We start from the raw sequence: 24571 nt of genomic DNA on the forward strand, positions 1-24571 counted from the left end.
CATTTCGGCAGCCGCGTTGGCCCCCGTGGGTTATTCCCCACCAGAGAGGGGCCGCCCGCGGGGTCCGTCTCGTCCAGGGGGGCATTTCACAGCTCCTTAAAGACAAGGCGCTGCCCAGGCGCTGGGGGGACGGGGCCGGCAGCGCTGCGGGAGCGGAGGGCGCCCGGCCCGACGGCGGCGGCCCGGGCCGACCACGGGGGTAGCCGTCTGCCGCCGCTCCCTCCCGCCCGCCCGTCCGTCCGTGCGGGGCCGCCGCCGGCCGTCCAACGAAGTTGGGGGTGCCCCTGCTCCGGGCCGCGCCGCCCCGCCTGTTCGGGTACGGCGGGGTCTCCTCCCAACGAGTGCCCGGCGCGGCGTCCTCCGCCGGTACCGGCGTTTGCCCGCCCGCCGCCGCCGGCTCCCGAGGGACACCCGCCTGTCCCCCCGGGCCCCGCATCCCCGCCCGCGCGGGGAGGGGGCCCCGGCGCCCACCGGGCCGCGCAACCCGCGCCCCCGCGGCGTCCCGCGCCCGTGCGCGCGGAGCCCGTCGGCGGCCGAAGCCCGCGGCGCCCGATTTCGTTTTCGGGCCGGCGGCGAGCGGCGCGGGCAGCCCGGCGCCGTTTCCCTCCCCGCCCCGCCGTCCCGCGGGGCGCGGAGCGGCGGAGGGCGGCTGCCGGCGGAAACTTTGTCCCGCCGGCCGGCGGGGTGTGCGGCCAGTGTCACCCGCAACCGTTGCGCTCGCAAACCGCCGCGGCAGCCAGCAGCTCCCCGGTAACCGGTGGCAGCGACGGGGCGGGGGATGGTGGTAGTGGTGGGGGTGGTGGGGGTGGGGGGCGACACAAAAGAGTGGCGAGTAGCAAATAAATAAATTTTACGACCACCCATCGGCAGCGCCGCGCCCCCGCGGCGGCGGCGGCGGCGAGCCTGCCCCGGCGCTGAACTTTCACCTCCCGAACCCGGCCGCGCCCCATTGGCTGCCCGCCGCCCCGCCGCCGCCCCGCACCGGCCCCGCCGGCCCCCGGCCGGGCCCCGGACCCGCTGCCGCCGCCGGGCGGGAGGGTGCGCGGAGCGGCGCGGAGGGGCCCCGAGTTGCGGCGGCTCCGCCCCCGCGGTAAGCTACCCCCCCTTCATCCCGGGGGTGCCCGGTGCCCCCCCGCCTCCCGCCGGCCTTCCCGGGGGTTGAGCGGCGGCGGGCAGCGGGCAAGTCTCCCGCTTGGCCTTGGAGCAGCGGGCGGCGAAGTTGTTTTTTTGTGTGTGTGTGGTTTTTTTTAAATTTTATGGAATAAATGCGGTGCCTGTTAATTCTGAGTGACAAGTCACTTTTGATTCCGGCCCTTGGCGGGTCACGGGGAGCCTTTCTCATTCAAAACCGCGCGGAAAGCCGGGGGCCGGGGTGGCCGCGCTGGGCTCCCAGTTCGGCAAACCCACGCTCCGGCCGCGCTCACGCGAGTCCTTCCACCCGCGCTCACGCGAGTCCTTCCATCCGAGCACGGCCGCGGCGACGAGTGACCGAGGACCGCGGGGGAGGACACGGACCGGCTTCTCCCCTCCCTACCCACGATGCCGGCACTTCTCCCCTCTCCCTTTCCCCGACTCGGGAATCGCTTGAGAAAGTGTTTTTTCCCCGGGGGAGCGATAGCCCCCGGACACGCGGTTCCCGCTGCGGGCTCCCGCACCTTGCTCCGAAATGTCGGGGTGGGGGGGTGAAAGAAAGAAAGTTTCAGGGCCCACGCGTGCCCCCTCGGCAAAAGTGCTGCCGCCGCCGGGGCGGCCTGCCCTGCCCCGCCGCCCCCTCCCCACGCGGGTCCCCCGGGCCGCCAGTGCCGCGGCACCCCGAGGGTTGCCAGCAGGCTGCAGGCAGCCGGCACGGCCGGCACAACACCCGGCTTTGTTTTCTGCCCGTCTGCTAAACTCGTTGTGTCTAACGGGGCCGGAGGAGCAGAGCGCCGGCGGGGGGGGGGGGGGGGGGGGGAGTGGAGAGCGGGGGCGGGGAGGGGTCCAGCCGCCGAGAGCAAACAACTTCCCCGACGGTTTGTTGACATAGCAGGTGGACCCGCCGCGGCCCGCGGCACCCGGCTCCGGCGGGGACGGGCCGGGGGAGGCGCGGAGCGGAGCGGGGCACGGCCCAGCGCGTCCCGCCGCACTTTTTTTTTTTTTTTTTGTTGCCATCACCCCCCCCCACCCTCCCCCCAACCCTCCACCCCCACCCCCGCGCATTATTAGCACTTCTGTGCAGGCCACTTCGCGATCATGTGAGGGCTCCCTTCTCACTCCCCTTTCTCCAAAGGAGCCGGTGTGTGCAGCGGCGGGTTTTTTTTTTCTTTTTTTTTTTACTCTTTTTTTTTTTTTTCCTCGCATTCCCAACAAAACACATACACACAGGCGGCACACTCCGCACACGGGCGGACCCGCACGCCGGGGGAGGGAGAGCGGGACCGCGGCTCCCCCACTAGCGCCGGGGCAAGAGCCAGCCGGCGGGAGGGCGCGCGCTGCTCCGCGCCCGCGGAAGGGCCCCCGCGCCGCCCACGCGCGTCCCGGCCCGCGCGTCCCGGCGGCGGCAGCGGCGGTGGCTCCGCCCGCAGAGACTTTGCATGCGCGGCTCCGCTCGCCCTTTCTCTCGGTGTCAGCTCGCCGGGACGCCCCGCACGGTGTCTCCTCCCGGTAAGTGCTACCCCCCCCCCCCCCCCGTTCCCCCCCTCCTCGCTCGTCCCCTCCTCCCCCCGCTCCCCGGTGTGACTTGCTGCTTCCACCCGCTCCCCCCCGTCCCCCCTCCCCCGCCGCCGCCGCTCACTGACTTGCCGCCGCCGCGGGAAAGTTTGGCCGCGGCCGGCGCGGCCGCGGGAGTGACATGTGTCAGGTCTCCCGGCACCCGGGGGGCACCGCTCCCAAAAATGCAGCGCCAGCGAAGTTGGGGGGTGGGGGGGAGGCGCTCGGCGGCAGGAGGCGGCCGGTGCCCCGGCCAGAGTTCGGGAGTTCGGGCTCTCCCTGCCCAACCCGGCGGACCCGACCGGCCGCGGCAGCGGGGCGGTGGCTCCCCCCGAATCTCCCGGGGCGGGCGCCCACCCTCCTGCCCTTCCTCCCACCGCGCAGGGCCGCGCAACCCGCGCACACCCCCCTCCCCCCCCCTCGCCCCCCGTAGTTAAAAACAAACAACCTGTAGCCTGCCGGTACGGGGACAGAAGTGCGAGGCGGGGAGGGCTCGGGGCCGGGCTTCCGAGGGAGCGTGTGCCGGGGAGGCTCGGCCATCCTCGGCTCGCCTCCCCGTGTGGGGCTGTTTTTTTTTTTCTTTTCCCTCTTTTGATTTTTTTTTTCTTCTTTCCCCGAGACCTCCCCAGCAGACAGCCCGGGTGAAGAAACGTGTCACGTTTCTCCTTTGTGTGCTGCCTGCCTGCCTGCCGGAGGGAGAAAGCGCACCCCCCACCCCCGCCCCGGCCCGGCCCGGCCCCCGCCTCTCCGCCGGCGCGGTGGGGCCACCGCTGCCGCCGCCGGCCGCCCCCTCGGGGCGCCCCGCGCCCCCCTGCCCCGGGGCTCCCCCTCTGGCGTGGGCGGGGAAGCGCAGGGCCGCGGGGGTGCCCGCGGGGCTTCCCGGCACTGTTCGGGCTGCTCGGGGAACGGCGTCGCCCCCCACCTCCCCACAAAAGACATTAAAAAAAAAAAAAAGCCTAAACCCAAGGATTAATAAATAATGATGTTAGAGCTGCGGAGTTCCGGAGGCGGCCTCCGTCGTGGCTGGTGCGTGGGGGCCTTCCCTTGAAATTGGCTCTTGAAATTCCAGAGGACTGCGGGACCTGGGAAAGTTTTGAAAGTTTAATTTGGAGGAGCGGGGAGAGGCGGCGAGCCCGCGGCGGCGAGGCGTGCGGGGCTTTGCTTTTCCAGCCGGGAATGCCAGGGCAGGGAGAGGAGGGAAGGGAAGGGGCCGGCGCCGGTGCCTCCTCGCTCCGCTTGCTGCGGCGCCGAGCGCGGGGTGCGCAGGCTGCGCGGCTCTCCGCCGGCCTTCACCTGCTGGAAAGCCGCTTGCCGCCCAACTGAGCTCGCCCGGCGAAGGTAAAGAGGCTGCGTGAGGCCATTCCTCTCCCTTTCCCGCAGTTGGTCGGCGGTGAGGTCCCGGGATGGGGGTTTCATCCCGGGCTGCGGGGCGGGCAGGCGGTGCAGGCAGGAAAAGACGCGTTTAAAACTTGGGGAGAGGAGCCCGGAGGGAAAGTGGGGCTGCTGGTGTGGTCTCCGGGGAAAAATCATCTCAAAAGTAACCGGCTTACATTTACAGTATCATCATCTGCCCCTAAAGAGTGAGAGCTGCAGATGGACGAACAGCCAGTGATCTCTACCTGGGAATCACTTCTGGTTTTTAAGCAGCTCTGTTTGTTTATGTACTTTCTTACAGAGAGAAACACAAAAGTTCCCTTTCCAAAGAGGATTTCCCCTCCGCCTTTTCCCTGCATAAAAGCCCCTACCCCAAACTTGCTCAAGTGAGTGGGAATCTTTCCGTTGACATCAGTAGGAATCGCTCCGTTGACTCAATGGGCTTGGATCAGGCCCTTGGAAATTTTCTTACAAATGTGGGACTGGGAAGTTGCGCACGGTGTCTGTATACCCGCGGTAATTTGTAGGGGGGGGAAGAGAAGTCAGAGACAAAGTTTTAAGAGATTTTGACAGGTTTAATTTTATTTTTATTTTCCCCCCATGCTAGGTAATTTAAAACCATTAAGGAAGAACATTACTGCTAGTAATATTACTGTAAAGAAAATATGATTAATTATTAAATCGGTTTCTCTAATGCTACACTAAATGCTTTTGAGTGAGATATAGATTTTAGCATTCAAATTAGTATTTATTCTTAATTTAAGTTTTTTCCTGACTATAATAATTTGTTCATATTAAATGTAGATATGGAAAAGACCCCTGTTTTGCAGTAATTTGGTATTTTAGTGTAGTTCTTACAAAACAGTCGTGTTCTGTAGCATTTTTGTATACTTAAATCATTCATTTAACTACTGAGAACAGTAGATTACTAAATGGTTGAGGGAAAGGAAAGAGTGTTTCAAATATCCCATTTCCAAAACACATATAGTAACCTTCATGGCAATTGGTAGGTCACTTAGTGACATACAAAAGATATGTAATTAGACATTCTAATTTATTTTATTAATATATAGCACCTGAAATACACTGTTTCATGTGAGGCCTTGTTGGTGTAGGCTTTAAGATTTAACAGTAACCTTGCCAGAAAGCTTAAGGAGAATCAATTGTATAAATATTTGGGTATTTCTTTGTTTTTTGTTTAACCTCAGTGATTCTTGGGTTGTGTCACAAGATCTTTGCTACTGTGAGGTGTTAATAATGTTTAAGAGAGGAAAAAACCTAAATGTTTTGTAGCTTTCTGTTTGTGAAGATTTGTGTAAAATTACCAAAGAGTCTATAGGGACCAACCAAATTAGAGTTTTTCGAGTGTGAGGAAGAGTAAAAGAAATTTATTAAATTCAAGATATTTTAGTTAGTGAATACATGGTACTATTTTAAGGCTGCACTAGGGTTTGTACAATAGTCAGGTGTTGAATTTCATATGTTTTTGAAGTGACTGTTTTTTTTCCGGTAGTCATCTGTTGCTTATACATTTTTTAAATGCTTTCTCTAATAGAATGTGTTGAAACTAACATTTTAGGATTAAAGGTGTATTTGCTTAGAAGCATTCCTGTCAGACTCCAGTGCTTTTTTAGAAAAGTTCTTATTGGACTCAAATGTATTTTACAAAATTACTGTAGCATAAGCTTTTTTTTTTTTTTTTTCCCTGGACTGATTTACGTGAGCTAGAATAAGCTTTTTATATTCTGAGGAATATACCTGATTCAGCATTGCATGCACAGGAGTTATTCAAGGCTAGTGGGCTGAAAACAATAGAAAACTTCTGAGATGTGATCCGTGTTGTGGCAGTGTTTTGCTATGTGTCATTGAAAATGTCACTTAACCTCTTTGTTTTTTCATCACCAAAATGTGAGAGCTGGTATTTATCTATCTTTCTGATAGGGTGATTAATTAATATTTCTTGAACACTGAGTACTCTTTTTGTTCCATTTCTATTTTTACCAGGTTTATTTTGGAGAAATTAAATTCTGATGGTGGTTGAAAAAGAATGGTTCATGGGAGTCATCATGTTTTTTCTTTGTGAGTCAGATCGTGAAGAGGTCACTTGCTTGTAGGAATTGAAAATGATTTAGGACATAGGTCACTGAGAAGTACCCATGGAATGATTTTGACTGGAGAAAATTGCAAATCACGGTCAAACTGAAAAATGCTATCAGCTTTGTTGCAAAATAATAATTTTTGGTACACTCGAACTGATTACTCTTTTTAAATTTTGTGACAGCTAGTGGGTCTAGAAGCAATGCAAATTACCTATTTTTTTTTCACAGCCACTGTAGCGTACCTCTCAACTAGTCCTTGTTAGAAGAAATATTTGTCATTTAGATTCCCATTCCTTGTCCTGTTTTGACTTGAGATCTTTCTTGATTGTATGCGTAAATTAGTGGCACCAGGAAAACTGAATAAAAAAGGTGAAATTATAGAAAAGGTTAGCTGTAATAAACTAACCTCTTAAATTATGGTTAATCATAAAATTCCTATTTTGTGGTTCATTATTAATAGTTTGGAAGTTTTCTTCCACATTTGCTCCTTCACAGAATGAGCACACTTACCTCATTGTAACCATTTCCAAGGGTAGTTTTAAGCTGAAATTTCAAAACTTGTAGATTGACATAAAAACAAGGAGCGATCCCACAAGTATCATCTAACACTGATCATCTTTTTTCCTCCTTTCTGGGGCTCTCACTAGTTTCATTGCACTTACTACTTTTAAAAATCTGCCAAGATGTTTACTGCAAATTATGAGAGGCATCTATCCTTTCATGTAAGATTTGCATCTGTTTTGGCTTTTCTGCCTTTCTCCCCCTCCATTTCTACTGGGTTTGTGTTTTAAGGGCAAGATCATGTTTTGTGTCAGAAAGCTGGATTTAAAAGTGCCAGCAATAGCTCGCCTATGCTGTCATCACTGAAGTAACTGAAAATAATCTCTTTAATGAACAGTTGCTACGATGTTTATCGGTTCACCAAAGTGTAGTTTGGGGTGGTGTTGGAAAGTAAATTTTGAGGAGTGAGTTATGCGTGGAATTGTGTTTAATATCACGATTTCAGTTCCTGTTCTAAGGAAGATGAAATTAAAATGTTAAGCACATTGTATTATACTATTAACTATCTTAAGTCTTTTTAGGAAATTGCAGAAGTTGTTCAGGAGGGGGAATAAGAACATTGTAGGCTTAACTTTTTATCCGTTTAGTTAGTTATTTCTTCTTCCTGCAAATAGTAATCACATGTCTGGAGCTGGAAGGGGTTTCGCTGCCGTTTGTTTCTTATTTAAATACGTACGTTAGTCAGGCTGGCTGCTGAGGGCAGAGCCGATTCCCTTGGACACCACGAGCTGTACCCTCGACGTGCCCCACGGCGGGCAGAGAGCTTCGCTGTGGCTACAGGTAACGCAGATGAGTTTCTGATTGATCAGGCTGTGCGAGGGAACGACAGGCAGATCGGTTTAAGGCACAGGCAGCACCTGCATTCAACCTGCAGGAGCGACATTTTCTGCTCTGTCCCCCTGCTGCCCTGTGATGGCTCGTCTGGGGTGGAAGGAGTGATTGCGGATCTCCATCATAAAACCCAAGCCCTCTTTGGGGTTCACAGGCTGGCTTTGGCTTATCCGTGGAGCTTACTTGTTTGCCAAGAGACTTTGGTCTTCTCCCTCCATCCTATGGGCAGCAGGTACTGAAAGCGGGTGGTGGGGTGTCTCTGCTTTGAGAAGGTTCCAGCCCATTGGTGGTTGCAGGTTCCACAGAGATGCTGCAGATCCTTTGCTCAGTGAACTGGTCCTTTGGACCTCTGCTGTGCATTGGACCACGGCTGCAAATTCCATCACATTAAGTATGTCTATAAATTGCTGATCTCAGCCCTGTTTCAGCTGGTTTGCCTCCAGGATGTTGCGAGGACGACCGAGATTCCAGTGGGCCTGTGCCAACCTTGTCCCTGTGGGAGATACTCTCTACTATTGGGCCCAAAATTGGAAATTCATTTGAAGAGTGGCATTTTGAGGCTAGGTGGTATATCGTTATATATAACTAGGAATTTGTTGTGTTTTTCTAAGCACATTATTTCTTTGGAGAAGTATTTACATTTGAATTAAAAATTTCTTATACCTTTTGATTTTTTGTTGAAAGAAGATACATCGTCCTATTAGAATAATTTAATTTTTCTCTCACAACGCGATGCATATTTTGCAGCTTTGGTCAGAATTTCTCTCCTAAGTAAATTTAAATACTGAGTTATTCAATTATCCATCTTCCTTATTTCAACTTGAACCAACCTGATACCTATTTTAAAAATATTAATTATGTATGTGATGTAATTTGAATTTATATATTTGACATAATTTGACAAATTACGGTTTTGACACATGTATATGTTAAAACAGTGTGATCCTGGTGGATATTAGCACTGTGGTTTTAGTGATGTGTCCTTTGAGGGAAGGAAGGAGAATGGCTGTACAAGTGTGCTGAGTTGCGTGGCTTCTCTAACAGGGCCAAATTGGATAATTCGGTTTGCAAGGAACTTGTGATTGGTGAAACTCCAATCGCAGAGTTGCCAGGTTATTATTTCAGGCATAAGGCTGTGCTAAGGATCTATCAGGTGTTGATTTTGAATTAGCCCAGGAACAGCGAAGAAAATTTAAGAGAGGTTGAATATCCCTAAACACCATTTAAACTTTGCTGTTTGGTCGGTGCTAAGTCTTCTTGTAAAAAAGTTACTGTCAATTATGTTGTTGATTTCTCTTTTTGCAACTCTCACTATTAACGTTGAGGAGGCACGTTGTTCTCCCGGAATTGTAACCCACCTAGGAAAACAAGCGGTGGGTAATACCTGTGTAGTAAAACCTGTAGTTGACGTTTAACTGCTTGGAAATCAGATGAGAAACAGTCAAGTTTTTCCACGTACAAATAACGTAGAGGAAATTTTAAGGGTTAGAGGTGGGAAGCCACAAAGGGCTTTGGAAAGGAGCGGGACAACACACAAACACTGGGGAGCCGGGGAGCGCTGTGGAAAGAGGCCAGAGAAAACGTGTGGCTGGGCAGGAGCTGCCGGGAGGTGGGCGGCTGTGCCGAGGAGAGGGGGTCAGCTCCGCAGAAGAAACAACTGAGTGGTTTTTTTTTGATGCCCAATACACGAAATAAATTTTTCACTTCATCTATGGGAAGAAATAATTAACTTTTTTTAATGCCAGTGTTAACGCACGTGGTCAGGCGGAGATGTGGCAGGCACAGGAGTGACGCCAGTTCGCTCTGGCCACCACTGAGTGCCATTTCTTAAATATTAGATCTTGTTAGTTCCAATGTGTGTCTTTAGAAACTTATTTATTAGTTGTTGCATTGAAAATTGATTTTTAATTACTGCAAATCAAAGTATCACTTTCTTGCTGTGGCAGAGGAAGGACAGAGCTGTTTTGAAGATAAAGGGGATGAAAAGTTTCTAGAAGACAGAGGCTAGTATCTTATAGAGCCTGAAACACAATAATTGAAATATTTATGATTCAAGGCACTTCTCCGTGAGAGAACACAGACAGGATTGTGGTTTCATTACAGTACTTACAGTATTCTCATGACCTAAAAATGAAAACACAAAAACCTAATGCGGTCAGGTGTGTGCAGGCTGCAGAGATAAGATATGCGTAGCTGGTGAGCTGTTATGCTTTTCACTTGTGTCAACATGTTTTCATCTTTGTAGGAGAAGATGTTTAGTTCAGTAGAGGAGTAAATGATTATCATATGTAGAGCACGGTGAATGTAAAAGGAAGGGTGCTGAGGACTCCTTGATATCTGGTAAAAATCATTCTTCATGTAAAATCAATTAGTGGAATATATGGGTGCTAAAACTGTAAAAATATTAGGATGGTGCTTTGCTAAAGATCATGAAATGCCTTCACGCAGGAATTCATTCAGACTCATTTGTTACCAGTCTTGAATGCATTTAAATTACTTTTAATGTTGTGGTGATGCCTGTAAATTGTTCCCGGTACACAATAACTGTCAGCGTACATTGAAGAATACGTATGGTCAGTAATTCAACAGATAACTATATGGAATATACGGAAGAAGTTTCACACAGTGTCACAAATCCATACACATTCTGTTGCTTAAGAAAATGAATTAAAATTATTGTGACAGAAACTTTGACATATTTTGTATTTAGTTCTATTTTAAGTGACCGACATCTTGTAGAAGACTTAAAGATGTGTTTAGCAGTGGACGTGGTGACCAGTCTGTTCTTGGGCCTCTGTTTAATTATTGACCAGGAAAGGACTTGAAGTATACCTGAGCAACCAGAAATTTGTATCTTGTGAACTGCGACATGGCAACCTTGTAAAAATGTTAGTTGGGGTTTTTTTGGTTGTTTTTTTCGGTTTTGTACTTGGGAGCCAGATCACACTTTCAAGTCACAGAGAAGCCAGGAAAATGGTAAAACTGCCAAAATATTTGTGTATAGCTGCAGGACACAGCTAGGGGGGGGGTTGGTGATGCTCAAAGGTTTCTCCTGTGGATCTGTGCAGCTTTGGGAGCGGCATTTGCCCGTGCCCACATGCGTGGCTACAGCAGGGCTCCTATGTTGAGCCATGTCTTTCCAGGAAGTAGGCTATGGCAGAAGGAAAATTAATGTATCGGGTGGATTTACTGTATGCCAGGTTATGGGGCAGAAAGCATCTTAAAGAAGAGCGCAGTCAGTAAAGACAAAAACGTTCAGTCCTTTGTTAAAGCAGCAGATCTGTTCAAGGAGTGGGGTTCTCCTGGGCAGGAACTGACCGTGCCGGAGGGTGGCTTTCACCATCTACAAAAGGTATTTTTAAGAGTTGTGATGGGAAAACCCGCCCTTCCAAAACCTTGCTTGAAAAAATGAGGTGAGGGTGCTTCCAGACCAGGTCTGAATTCATTTCCAGACTGAGCATGGCTTGCGGCATTCGCGTCTTGCCGTGCCCCAGCAGCTGGTCAGCCGGTGGGGTGGCTGTGGGGTCTGGGCATCACTTGGACCAGCAGTGGGGTCTGGAATGGTGAGTGAGGGAGCAGCTTGATCTACTGGTGACAGCCTGCTGCCAGGCTGTACCCCCTGCTCAGACTGAGCTGCCCAGCTCCTGTGGCATGCAGGTGCCCTCCTTGCAACTTGACCTGTCTCACGCTTCAGGAGAGGACATACTTGAGAGGATGGCCGCGTACTTGTGTTGAAAAATCTCTCCCAAGACCTTCAGCTCCGATCCCAGATTTTCTGAAGTTGATGTGGAGACTCCTTGTTTTGACTTAGGCACTGAGGTTGGTTGATGCTTTGGATGTGTTTGTACGCTCATGTTCAAAACCGGTTTCTGAGGCTGAGAAGTTACGAGCTCTTTAGCTGTTCTTCAGAGCCACATAGACTGGGGCTGGTGATGGACCGCTTATGTGTATTTAAGACAAATCCAAGCGTTTTTTGGTTTTGCTTTCAATACAAGTTCTTACACCAACTGTTGATAGGCTCTGGGCAAGTTACCACTAAGATGAAAAATCAATGCTTTTTCATAATATTTAAATACTTTCAAGGGTTCACTTCCATTTATTCAGTAAGTGAATCTTAAAGAGTACAGCAGTCAGGTACATCATCGGTGAGGATCCAAAGACATATGAGAAAGACACTTCTTAAAAGCTGAACATATATCCGTGTTTTAAATCCATGGTGTCCAGCCTAATCAGACGTCTTGTGCTGGGACTGTCAGATGTTGTGTGCCGCAGGATCAGTGCTGCTGCCCATAGGCAGCAAGTCTGGCACTTCCCAGGAGCTTCGGGCTTGCAACGTAGTGGATGAACACCAGTAATTCCCTATGTACTCCTCTAGAAAGGGTATGGCTATAGGTTGGACCTTTCTCTCTTTTCTTGAGACTCTTCCTCCCCCTTATTGTTTGGTTGTCACATGAGAGGAGAGTTACTGTAAGCTCTGAGAAAGGTGACGGATGGAGCAAACTACATGATAACTTGACTGGTCCTCCTGAGTTGCAGGCTGGGCACTTGTACTTTGAATCTTTGTATGACTCAGTAGAAGAATACATTTATATTATTCAATTATGTGTAAAAATGGAACCTACTGTCCTGGCGCTAACTGGAGTGCTGGTTTAACCTCTTGTTTCAGTACCTGTCTTCAGTAACTACAATTAAATTTTAAACTGAAACTATGAGCCTTGTTATGCTTTTTGTGAATCAGTAGTGCTTATATCCAAACCTCTAATTATACTTATGTATCATTTAAATAGAGTTTTATAAATACTCTTCTTTATCCAGTGACTGCCATTTGGGTCATTGTTGTTACCACTAAATTACTACCAGAACGAGGAAGACACCATTTTTCCAAGTCACTGTCAGGCGTGCAGTTTTGCTCCAAATTCAGTTATCAACAAAATTTCCTTTAGCTGAATTTCTCTTCATCTGAGTCACAGAGGAGTGGGAGCAGAATGCGACCACAGACTATTAAAAATGCCTGTCTCGTTGTCACCTGCAGTATTACCATAATTGGAACTAAGGAGTCTGCAGTTACACAATATTTATGTTGCAATCCAAACTGACACAGCCTGGAATGCTTCGGTAGCAAAACAAGACACAGACCCGAGCTTTGGCCGCACGCTTGGGAGGGAGCGAGCGGCTCCTCTTGGAGACCTCCGCTAGTGGGGAAGTCTTCACCGCCGTGGTGGGCGGTGGGCTGGGGGGACCTTCCCGGCGGCGAGGTGCCTTAGAGCCTGGCTGCGGGGAGCGGTGGCTTCTGGCTTGCGTAGGTGACACTTCAGGTCAGGCTGCAAGGACGGCTGCTTTGCTAAGCTGGGGGCTGTGGTAAGAGATTGCTCCTTCTTTGAGGCCTTCTGATTGGGATGGGCTCTTTTTTCATTTTCTTTTTACTCCCGACACTTAGGGGGCCTCTTTGTCAGGAGATGTTGTTTGGAAGAAACACTTTTAATGCGTTTACTTTCCTTCTATGGATGGAAATAGTGAGTCACCATCCAGTGTCACCTTTACTGCTCAGATCGCTGTAGGCACAGTGAAAATAATGTTTCGCCTGGGAGGCTCCGCAACAGCTGATGAACTTGATCTATTACTCCTGGCCTTCACTGGCGAACGCAGTATGGTATATTTGCCCATGACTGACACGCTTAGATCTATGGCCACGAGATACCTGGTCAACTCTTCAAGCCTTTACCTTTAGCATTAGCTTTAACCCCTCAGGGCTCAGCTGCTTGCAGCATTTAAAACGTGGCAAGGGGTTTTATAGCAGAGGTTTGACTCAGCAAGACTTGTGCTAACTCTTGCTGAAGATATGAAATACAATTTGTAGCTTATAATTGCTGCCTAATATGATCTTGGACCCTTACTTAAAATCCATTTAACTGATACTGTACTTTCTTTATAAGGTTATTATTGGGAGCTAACCTTTTCTTGTGTTGTGGTTAAATGTACAATGTAATAAGGGTGTTTTTTAATGTGTTTAAGAGTTGGAAGATGTGTTAGAGGTAACCTTTATGCAGAGAGTTTTATATAGTTGTAGTAAGAAGAGCGATATTAAAATCCTGAACATTAGTACCGTCTGAATGTAATTTGTTCTCATTGTGTTTTGTGTGTGCCTGCTAGCAGAAGATGGTACAGTATATTGAGAAAATCTGTTTTGTTCTTCAATATCTTTCTTACCGGTAGTTATTAACCTAGTGCAAATTACTGTCTCCAGAAAGTTTTTGTACTTCTGATGCATACAAAAAATACAAAAAGCATAGGGGATACGATAGATAAATCACAGTTCTTTCTTTCTCTACATTTCAAGTAGAGCAACCTAAACCCAAGATTTTAGGCACAAAATTGAAGGCCTCCCAGAATTCTTTACTTTCTTACTTAATTCTTGATAAATAGGCATGGGCCATGCCTGTTGGAGGTCTGTAGGGATCACTAGATTATAATAGATTTAAAGATTAATTTTCATGAAAAACAGATGTTGGTACTTTTGCTCATATCTGTGGATATTAGTTTGTCTGCCTTTGATTGCCTTATGGAAATGTGGCTTTGTTTAGAGTCGTAAGTTAAAATTAAATATTTGTCCTTGCTTTTTTTTTTTTTTTTTTTACCAGTTACCTAAGTGTATATGTAGAATTTGATGTAAAGGGAAAGGATTTCAGAACTTGCCTCCCTGCACCCTTCCTGAAATTGCTGTAAACAGTAAACAGAAGTTTCATACCAGGAAGGAGGCCAGGAAAAAAAACCCAACAGACTGCTTAAGCAGAGAAAGATAAGATGAGTGTCATAAGTGTGGACAATCTTTGTTGGAATTCTTATTTTCTTTTTCCCCTGTTAGTATAGAAAGCTCTTCTCCCAGTGTTCAGTCTTTTTTTTTTTCCTTCTTTTTCTTTTTCCTCTTTTTTTTCATTTTTCCCACTTTTTCATTTCCCTTCCCTTTTGCCTCAAGGGGGCATTGTGGGTTGGAGAGGAGGAGCAGGTTTTGCACATGTCAGGGTATCCACCTATAACTGAAAAATACTTGGCTTTTTAATGTTCAATAAACTGTTGTCAGGGGCAAGCACAGCAATAGGGATGTAATGGGCAAGAATGGCCTACAGAGAAACAAACATTTTTTTATCTTAAGTAGGTGGGGAAGGGGGCAGCAGTCATGGCTCATGAGGTTGAAATTAACTGCTTTTAACGTTGTGAAGAATGATGATGATGTAGACGAAGTACCATCCTAAAATTTATAGGTATAATTCTTGGCTCAGATGTAGACTTCTTGTGGAACTTTATGATAGCGTTACTTAATCTCAGTGCAGTAAAGATAAATTCATTAATGGTTATGAGGTGTTGATATAATTAAATAGAGAATGCCAGTAAATTGCTTTCTGAAGCTCAACGACTGTAAACTCTGATCTTCTAATTTAATCTATCTACCGCTTCCCATTCACTTGCTGAAAGGCTTTGGAGACTGAGAAGTCAGCCTTACTCCAGGCACAGTAACTGCGAGAACTAGGTTGGCTTCTCTAAAGGGAGATCCTTGGATGAGGACTGGAGGTGTTTCCTCAATATGAGTTAAGACTGTATGGACAAAGGAGAGCAGAAACAGGTTTTTGTGTTGCCTATCGTGTTCAGAGATCATTACGTTTCTCTCTAACTGCCGGGAGTCTGCACCTTTTTGTGATAGCCCTGACACTTACACAGAAGGAAACTTAAGAAGCTAATGACCTGATGAAAGAGATACTGTCCAAATGAGAAAAATTAGCTAAACCCATTTCTTTTGGTGGTGTTGCAGTATTGCTCACATCTGGCTTTTTGGTTGATCTAAACAAATGTTATCATGCTCTCAGTAGACAGTGCATTTTCCTTGTGAATTATTTAAATGCGTGCAGAAATTATTTCTGAGAGAAATTAGATATATCTGAAATTAGCCTTTCGCACAAAGGAGAGTTGAACTGCGTGAGGAAAGCGTTCACTTTACACTTTTAACCTGAGCTCTTAAGAGCAGAAATATATGGGAAAATATGTTCTTTAAGAGAGCATCAGTGTTTTTTCTTGGTAGAATGTCTCTTTGTGCAGGGTGTTTCTCACCTAATGCACTCTTTTCTGTTAATCTGCTTAATACTGTATCAAGGTGTAACGGTAGCGTAACCCTTTGAGCTCTAAAATGGACTTGAGTCATGATGGAGATGGGCAAGAAATACAATCACAGAATTGGACCAGGCAGAGGTGTTGGATTCAGTCTCTCTCCGGTGCTGTTTCACACTATTTGAGGACTTGAATGTGCTGTGCTGGAGATCTCCTGAGGAGGGACCACCACTTCTCCCTGTCCTGTCTACCAATACGTGGTTACTGGTGAGCTCCATACTTGGCCTCCTGATATTTAGTGCACTTCCCTTGTTGTGGCCCAGCCCCAGCAGAGGAGCAGCTGAAAGCTTCCTCCCTGGTCTCTCCAGCAGGCTGGTGGTTGGGGGACCCACCTGCGGTAAGTGTATGGAGGGTTTCTCTCTTCTCAGACTCAGGTACTCACCAGCTCAGACTGTATTACTTCTCAATGTGTCAAAGAACCTTTGTTTCACCAGTGACCACAACTTGCAGCCTGGGATTGGCGACAGTTTGGTTTACTCCTTAAATTGAGAAGTACGGGTCTGCAGATGGCTGCAGACGACAAGGTTGGGATGAAGTCTTTTGTGCCTGCATGTAAGCCGCTGGTTGCTGGTGCATCGTCTGCAACAGCATTTGCCATGCATTTCTTCATCTCAATCAGGACATCCCAGCTCAGTAGGATTATTGGGAAATAAGAAATGTGAATGGAAAAGGCAGGTGAAAGGCTAGTGGAGAGTCATCTTATGATGGTAAACTTCAGTGTTTCTTTTGGCCAGCTCGTTTGACGTAGATATCAAAAGCCTAGTAGATGAGTCGAACTATCTATAACCTAGTAGATGAGTGAAACCAACAGGATGGAACAGCTGCTCCGGGCTTTGCTGCAAATTAGCTCTTGGTCTTCTTCCTTGTGCAGCGTCAAAGTCAGGTATTGAGTAAGGCTCTTCCTCCTCTTGTTTTGGATTTTATTTCAAGTCAAAAGTGATATGCATATCCAGTAAAAGAAAACTGAATGAAAAAAAATGAGTGATGATGTTGATTTGGAAAACAATTCTTGTTGAATTAGCCCCCAAATCATCTGTTTGCTTCAATTATAGAAAAAAATGGGAATGGTTTCCTTAAAAACCTGCTGTAAGAGACCTGTCTTTTTGATATTTCCTACAGTGTATCTACAGGCTTAATGTGGATGTGATGTTTGGAAGGTGGAAGTCCTGTTACTGCTGAAGTGCGTCAACTAGATTTCGTTGTTGCAAAGCCTTCTGTGCAGTGTACAGTGTCACTTTTGAGTACAGTGATAGTAGGAGTAGGTTGTACTGTTCAGTCTGTAATAGAAGATGTGAGGAAAGTGAATTAGCTAGTACATAAGTGTTCATAATTCATTCTGAAATTTTATAATGCTTTAAAAGAAATTCTTTAATTTACTTCATGTGTGTATTCATCTTATCATAAGGCCTGTGTAAAACAGCTAATAATTATATCCAAACTGCTTCCAGCTTCCAGCTCTACCATCTATTTCCTGCAAAACATGTTTTGCATAAACGAAAATTGTGCTTTTTGATTTCTACATGGCAAATTTGAAGTACTTTCAGCAAATACCGTTCCAGTAAACTTCACAAAAGTAAAAAAAATATCCCAAGCAGAACCCAACTGTTAGTCATATTGCAAATTGGTGTGTTCTAAAATGTACTTTTGACTTGACTAGTTTGATTATTGTGATACAAAATGGAAGGCATTGCTTCTTCCACTGTAAACTTCATTTAAGGCCTGCATTTTTGTTGTTGGTGGGAAGAAGTTAAAAAAAATTCTAGCAGCATGAATATATATAGCGAGTAACTACATAAGCAGTGTTTCTGTCTTTGGGTTGCAATTTTAACAGTTTGAAGTCTCTTAAAATTCAGCATACTTGAAATAAAAAAAGCCATTTCTGTGACCATTTGCAAAGTTTTAATTCGTTTTAAGCCCTGTTGTTGATCTAGAGCTTTTGCTCATTTAAGGTTGATTAATTGCTTTTGCCACTTTTGTTTGCAGTTCGGTATAATCTCATGCAGACTATTGTATTTTTTTTTTTAGTTTAATTTTCTGTTGATGGTTGTATGTTTGTATGGGCTGTTAAATTTGACCACTAATAACTTAAGTATTTAAGTAAATAAATAAGATTCAAAACAATAACAAAAGACTGCATACTGAAACAAATACTAAGCAGTGCAAATTTATTTCATGAAGCATAATTTCTGCACCTGCTGCAGACTCCATTGTGGAAGCTCTTGCTTTTATGCGATTTTATTTATTTAGAAAGAGAAAAAGATCATCCTGTTTTCATTCAAGTATCTTTTTATTTAAGGCAGATTTAATAGAAACAAGAATAATAGGCCTATCTCTTACATTGTATATTGTTAAAATGCGTATGCCTTCCCTGATAATTACTATTCATTAAGGCTTAGTACTCTTTCTTTAAAGGAGATAACTCTCTGTTATCTTACCTGTAAAATGGATGGATGGATGAATGTTGGCACTAAAGACACTTCATACAAAATGTAAAATGCGATTCAGGTGTGTAGTCTAGGAGGGAGACCCGTGGCCCGTCTGCTTTACCTCATTGCCTTTCAGAAAACACACCACGCTGCGTGCTTTGGTAAGTCACATTGATATAGCGTGGCCCTCCCTGCAAAGGATTAGTCTCATAATGATAATTGACTTAATCGTAGAATGGTTTGGGTTAGAGATCCATAAGGCCATAAGGTTAGGGGACCTTAGAGATCACCTAGTTCCACCCCCCCTGCCATGGGCAGGGACACCTCCCACTAGACCAGGCTGCTCAAAGCCCCATCCAGCCTGGCCTTGAACACTTCCAGGGATGGGGCATCCACTGCTTCCCTGGGAAACCTGTTCCAGTGTCTCACCACCCTCACAGTAAAGAATTTCTTCCTAATATCTAATCTAAATCCCCCCTCTTTCAGTTTAAAACCGTTACCCCACGTCCTATTGCTACACTCCCTGATAAGGAGTCCCTCCCCATCTTCCCTGTAGCCCCCTTTAGGTACTGGAAGGCCGCTATAAGGTCTCCCTGAAGCCTTCTCTTCTCCAGGCTGAACAACCCCAACTCTCTCAGCCTGTCCTGACAGCATAGGTGTTCCAGCCTTTGGTTAACTTGGCCTAAGTAGGAGCCCATGGCTACCACGTAGAGGGTGGAGCCCTGTCATTGCTGGTGATGCAAAGGAAGATGCTGTTACCGTTCGTCTTTGGAAGTGTTTGACCGTGTGCTGCTCTTAGAAAGCAGAAACTAGGAATCCTGGTCCCTCGCACTCCTCTGCTGTCTCACAAATAGTCGTGTAGTTGACAAAAAAGCTGTGTCATCATTCTGTATGGATTTGCCTATGTAAAGGAAAACACATAATTGACCTTCTCAGGTTGGCACTATACTAACTTTTACATACAGACATAATGGGCAAACAGGAGAGTTCTGAAATCTTAAGACAGGCCAGATGGAAAAATAACGTTCAAATTAAAGAAAAAACAAACAAACAAAAAATGCAGGAAAAAAGAAATATAATCCTGCTGATAGTGAAAGGCTGAAGAGGGGAGGGGAACTTTGTTCCCCATGTTTTAAGGAGACCAGTTAATGGTTTTTGAAATTCTGGGATTATGATGCATTTTCTTTGCTATAGAACCGTCAGCAAATACAATGGTTGTATCTATGCAGTTTAACTTGCTTCTAGCTCTCCAGAGTGCTTTAACTCATTTCATCTTCAGCTATAAAAATACAGGTCTTGGAAAAACTAGAGCTTCAGACCTGTAGCTGTGGCCCTCCTGGATGGCCGGGACAGGCCTTCTGGAGGAGAGCTGTGGCAAGGCAGGTGATGCCCTGCGCAGTGGCAACACCTTGCCAGGGCTGCGGCGCTGAGCAAGTGTGCCCCTGTAATCCTGCTGCGAGATACTTACTCCTGGAAACCAGAGTATGGATCAAAGAAACCTTCCTCTGCTGTAATCCTTTCTAATCTTTGCTTTTGGAAGTCTTCAAGAGCACTGCTAATTCTGAGGAGGGTAGCCCTGATTTTTTTCTGTTTGCTTTTGCTTGCTTGTACTTTTTGTTTCTTCTTGTGCTTATTTAAAGTGGATCCTAACAGTGGAGGGGATGATTGTAGAAAAGGAGTATTTCATCAAAAGAAGGAGGGTCCTAAACCTTCTGCTTAACTAGAGGGATACCACAAAGTGAAGAAGCTGCATAAAATACAGTGGTAGTGCAAGAAACCATCACATTTTTACGGAAATCATTGTACAATGGAAAGTGCTTCATGTCAGCTGAAATGTCAGATGTATCAGGAAAAAGTTAAAGTGGAACCTGATTTCTGTAAGGCTAAAGATTCAAGTAATTTGCTTAGGGATGCAGTAGAAAATCAATCTTATGCTTGAAAGAGGGAATAGTAGCCTTCAAGTCTCATCTCATGTTTTGTAGCTGATTGCCTGTTTTTATTATCTCCCCCCCTTTTCCTTCAGTAGTTACTAATGCCCTTTGGTTAACTCCATTATACCTTTGAAAAACTTCTTGCAGAGCTCAGCTGCTTTGGCTTGTTTGCTGGGTAAGCCTCACTGATATTATTATAATTAATAGGATGTGTAAAAACTTCCTGAACCGAGTGTTACAGAATCAGGCTATTAAAACTTGGTACCCCATCTGTTCTGCAGCGTGCAAGATTTCCATCCTCCGCAGCTGGGGCTCATCAGAGAAGAGTCTGGACCTGCACTGATCTTGCATGCTCTGTGGGAAGTTGGTTTGGTAGGAACACCATTCAGCTTGTAAAAGAGTAAGGGGGATGGAAAATAAAGCCAGTTTGCAGTTTGGAGGTGTGTCTCTAATTTGCTTTTTTTTGATTTTTGTACCGCAGGGATAAAAATGTGAGAGAAGGATGTGCTGTGTTTTTACATACTGAAAATCTTTAAACATCTGATTCCTAAATGAAACTGTTTCTCATAATTGTGTGTTACGTGATAACTGTTTTCTTGCTTTGGCTCTTGCGTTTGTTGAGTGGCACTCCTTCATTCGCTCCAACAACTTGGATTTTAGGGAAAAAAAGTTTTTAAAATTGTAAGACACTAATACAGAATAATAAGGGTGAATAGTCTGATATCTTTGAAGGATTTTTTTTTTTATGACTTGGAGGTGTAATGTTTGTAACTTTGCAGTTGTGGGAAAGTAAAATATGAAGCTGATCAAAAATGTAAAAAAGTGGAGAGGAAATATGTCAATTGATAAACACAAAACAAGTACGTAATTAAGAAGACAGGAAATGATACTTAGCAATTGGGATAATGTATGAGCCCTGACCAAATAAAGTGTTTGAAGTACAAGCAAATACAAGGGCATAAATCTAGAGACATTACTGCAGGTTTTGCTTTCAATATTGGGATCCATATCCAGAGTGTATTTATGTTGCCTAATGAGATGAGTGTGGACATTTTAAATTTAAACTGGGACTTTATACCCTTGGATGTATAAAAGTGTATCTCAAATAGGATTAACAAGGTTCGATGTTCCTGCCTAAATTCCATCCTTCCTTTTTTGGTGTCGACATTATTTTTGGATGGTTTCCTAAAAAACTATGTGGAAAAGAGACTATATGGAGAGGAGAAACTTGGTAATAGAGGATCATCAGTCCACCTTATAAGGGCATAACAAAGCTCATTAGTAGAAGAGCAGTGTTTAACACTCAGGGTAGTTGTTTGCAAGAAGACATTATTAAGGACTTCAAAGTAGATTTCACTGGGAAACTTTAGGTTGTGATTGAAGGACTCTTCTAACAGAAACTCAAATTTGGTGAAGGCATTATACCAGCAGTCCCTTACAACCAGAAAATGCATCAATGTTAATGTTGGTTTGACCACTGTTTTTTTCTTCTGAAAGAAACAGGAGAGCGCTTAGTGTGCTTATTGGCATGTGAATATTCATTAATTCTGTGTCCGTCCTTTGGCAGTGTTTTAGAGCACTGGACGTGGACTGGGAGGCCACCGCTAGGTGCCGTGCACGGAGCCACTGTGAGTCCCAACCCAGGAGTAGGACAATTTAAACATACGGGTAGAGGCAACAGGTAGAAACAGGCAAGGGAAGACAGGAAAACAAGGAGTTACCATAGCGCATCAGCAAATAATCCGTTTTAAAATTTTCCATAGGTCTCCTGCCAAAGCAGTTTGAAAGAGGTTAATCAGTTAGTCTTGTGGACGTTCACAGATGTGTGAGATGTCAGCCTGGATAAAAAGCCTGAAGACACTTAATTGAAAAAATAACACATAGATGATGGAAGCTGGCAGCCTGGACCTAAAGGAGAAGGGAGTTTACCTCTAGATACGGAATGAGAGATGATAAGTAGGCTTTGACATGGAAGATAAGTGATTAATATATAATGGGATACTGGATTTATGTCAGTGGAACGAGATTGCGTTTGTCAAGATTAGAACAAAAGATAGGAACAAGATCTGAAATGAGATGGGAGTGTAATAGCCATACAGTTTGAGAGGAGAAATACTTTAAAGATAGTATTTGTAAAGATCCTACAATATTTACATGTAAATCTTGTGTAAATTTGTGAATCTATAGGGCCTAGATGCTTGTGTATGAAGACTGAGAGATGTATAAGTCAAAGAAGATGCTGCAGTTATTGGCCTAAATGAATAGTAATGTTGCCCGAGAAAGGAGATGAGAGGAGAGCTTGTTAGTCTTGTAGGGGAGAGTATATACGCTCTATCTCGTAAGTGTAAAAAATTGTGTGGTCCAGCTCACAGCGATGGGGGAAAATAACCTGCTCTGGTCAGTGATGAGCTGGTGGAGTCCAGAATTTTTATGAGGTCCTCCTCTATTAGTTCTCTCGCGGAAGATCTTTCATAAAGTTACTCAAATATTACTTTCTTCGCCGTTTCCATATTGCACTTTAATGGCAGCATTTACAGCCTAAGGTTATGCTTGAAGTATGTCACCATTGTTGATGAAGCACCACAGAAAATACATATTAATACACATAGTAACATGCTTAAGTATTTAGGATTTTCTGAGCCAGGATTGACTTGACTGCATTGCTCCCCAGTGGTGGAACCAGGAGTTATGAAGATCATCCAGGTTGGATGCCAGTGGAATCTCTGTCATGTACACTGTTTCTTTTACATGTCTAGGGTATATTTCTACCTACTGGAAAAACTGTTTCGGAAATGCTATATAAGCTGTCCATATGCAGTGTCAGGGTGTTTCATTTGCTTATTTAGGGAGAGATTGAGGACGTAACATTGCTGTGAAGTTCCTAGTTTTGCCCTTCACCCTCATCTCTCTGTGGACATCCTGGAACGGCCAGTTCTGGGCCAGTTCTGGTGTCTGGGGGACCATAGGGCTTTCGTGTTGCTGTGGCCGTCCCATCCTTTTTCTCAAGTGCCAACCAGTGGAGTAGGGTAATGTGAGGTAGGTCCGAGACACTGTGAGGTTTCATGTTATTTTGTTGAGACTTCAGAGCTAGAATAGAGCAAATATTTTGCTGAAGTTTGAAAGTGATTTTATGTCTTTTTGATTTGGTCTGTTTTATATTTACTAAAATAAAAGAAATCTTTTTTTTTTTTTGCTTTTTAAGAATTTCCCTTCGGTGTGTTTCCATCTGAACTGTGTTAGAAGAATCTGAAAAGCTGAGCTTTTTTTCCTTCACTTGCAGACTTCTTACTACTTGTGCCCTCTGAGACCCCAGCAGAGATAGCGAGGTGCATTGCTTTGGGATTCCCGACAGAGGATTCCTGCTAACCCAAGTCGGAGCGTTGCTGTGCCGGTTGTCACTGAGGACTGCTTGATTACCTCCCCCCTGCCCATTGTCCTTCTTTCAACTTCTAAAAATTGTTCATCAGATTTTATCATTGCTTTTTAAGAAAGTCTTCATGAGCATGACCTGAGGTTTTACAGGAAATCTTGAAATAAAAGTAATAATATTGTTATACATTCTCTCACATTCAGCCACACATGCTATCACAAAAGTAGCCTTGAAGCTGTTTCAGTTTTACAGCAAAGAGTGTTTCTTTTCATATCAGGTAATCCGATCTGCTGGGGCTTTTTTCCCCCTTGGCTTTGAAAACATGCCTTTATATTAATAATCCTGGATTTTGTGCTGAAAGTTGATTGCTCTAATTGCTGATTGGTATTCAGTAACACTAAATAAAGGCTCAAAATTTTCCCTTTTTCCTTTTTCTACTCTGAAATCTATCAATGTATATTTTTGGAGTTCACCATTAGTGGATGTATAATCTTTGTGTCTGCTTTTATTCTTGGCCACTGGGAGTTTTGCTACCAGCAATAAAAGACAACCTCCATGTTGTACTGCACAGTATAGATATTGTAAATTTTGGTCTTGCTTTCCATTGATCTGGTTTGCCATATGGGAATCATATTCAGCTGATCTTTATTTCCTGAGTCAGAAATTCTGTTTTACCCATCTTTGGGGCTTTCAGCATTTATTCTCAGTGGGCTGTCAGGTATTGCACATGAAAGCAAAGGTTCAAAGGCATATAAAGAAGGTTGAGACCTGAAATGTTTACTTAACACTGTGGTTTTTTTCTTTTTACAAACATTTGCCAGACTGGAGGATCAGCATGAAACCTTAATAAATTTTAGACTTTTTATACTCTATTATGAACATTTTACACATACATAATTTTGGAGTAGCCTGGAACACATCTGCTGTAAACTTGCTAGTGTGTTTGCCAGCGACAGTATTAACAGCATGGCAATTAGTTTTTTTAAGTTTATCAATTATTTTTCTCAGAGGTTTGTTTCCTTTCACTTCTGCTTTTGTTTCTGCAACTGCCCCTAACAGACTGCCATTGTGCTACAAAGAAAATTTAAATGAGTGGACTATGCAGCTTTTAATTAATAGGACAAGTACAATTTTAAA

General features: G+C 45.4%; 1 protein-coding gene across 12 annotated transcripts in view; it reads left to right on the plus strand.

Annotated features, from left to right (window-relative positions):
- Nucleotides 1-2324: 2324 nt before the first annotated feature.
- Nucleotides 2325-24571, plus strand: part of FOXP2 (forkhead box P2) — a 440098-nt gene continuing 417851 nt past the window's right edge. For 4 of the 12 annotated variants that reach the window (XM_054220067.1, XM_054220077.1, XM_054220085.1 and 1 more), the window contains exon 1: nucleotides 2326-2640. The gene's annotated coding sequence lies outside the window, so the exon portion shown is untranslated. Of the gene's footprint in view, nucleotides 2641-3887; nucleotides 4024-12469; nucleotides 12909-19642; nucleotides 20505-24571 lie in introns of those variants that run through there. The other 8 variants (XM_054220133.1, XM_054220094.1, XM_054220028.1 and 5 more) reach the window with 7 other exon arrangements.

The sequence above is a fragment of the Rissa tridactyla genome, chromosome 1 (assembly GCF_028500815.1).
Source record: "Rissa tridactyla isolate bRisTri1 chromosome 1, bRisTri1.patW.cur.20221130, whole genome shotgun sequence".
Classification (NCBI taxonomy): domain Eukaryota; kingdom Metazoa; phylum Chordata; class Aves; order Charadriiformes; family Laridae; genus Rissa; species Rissa tridactyla.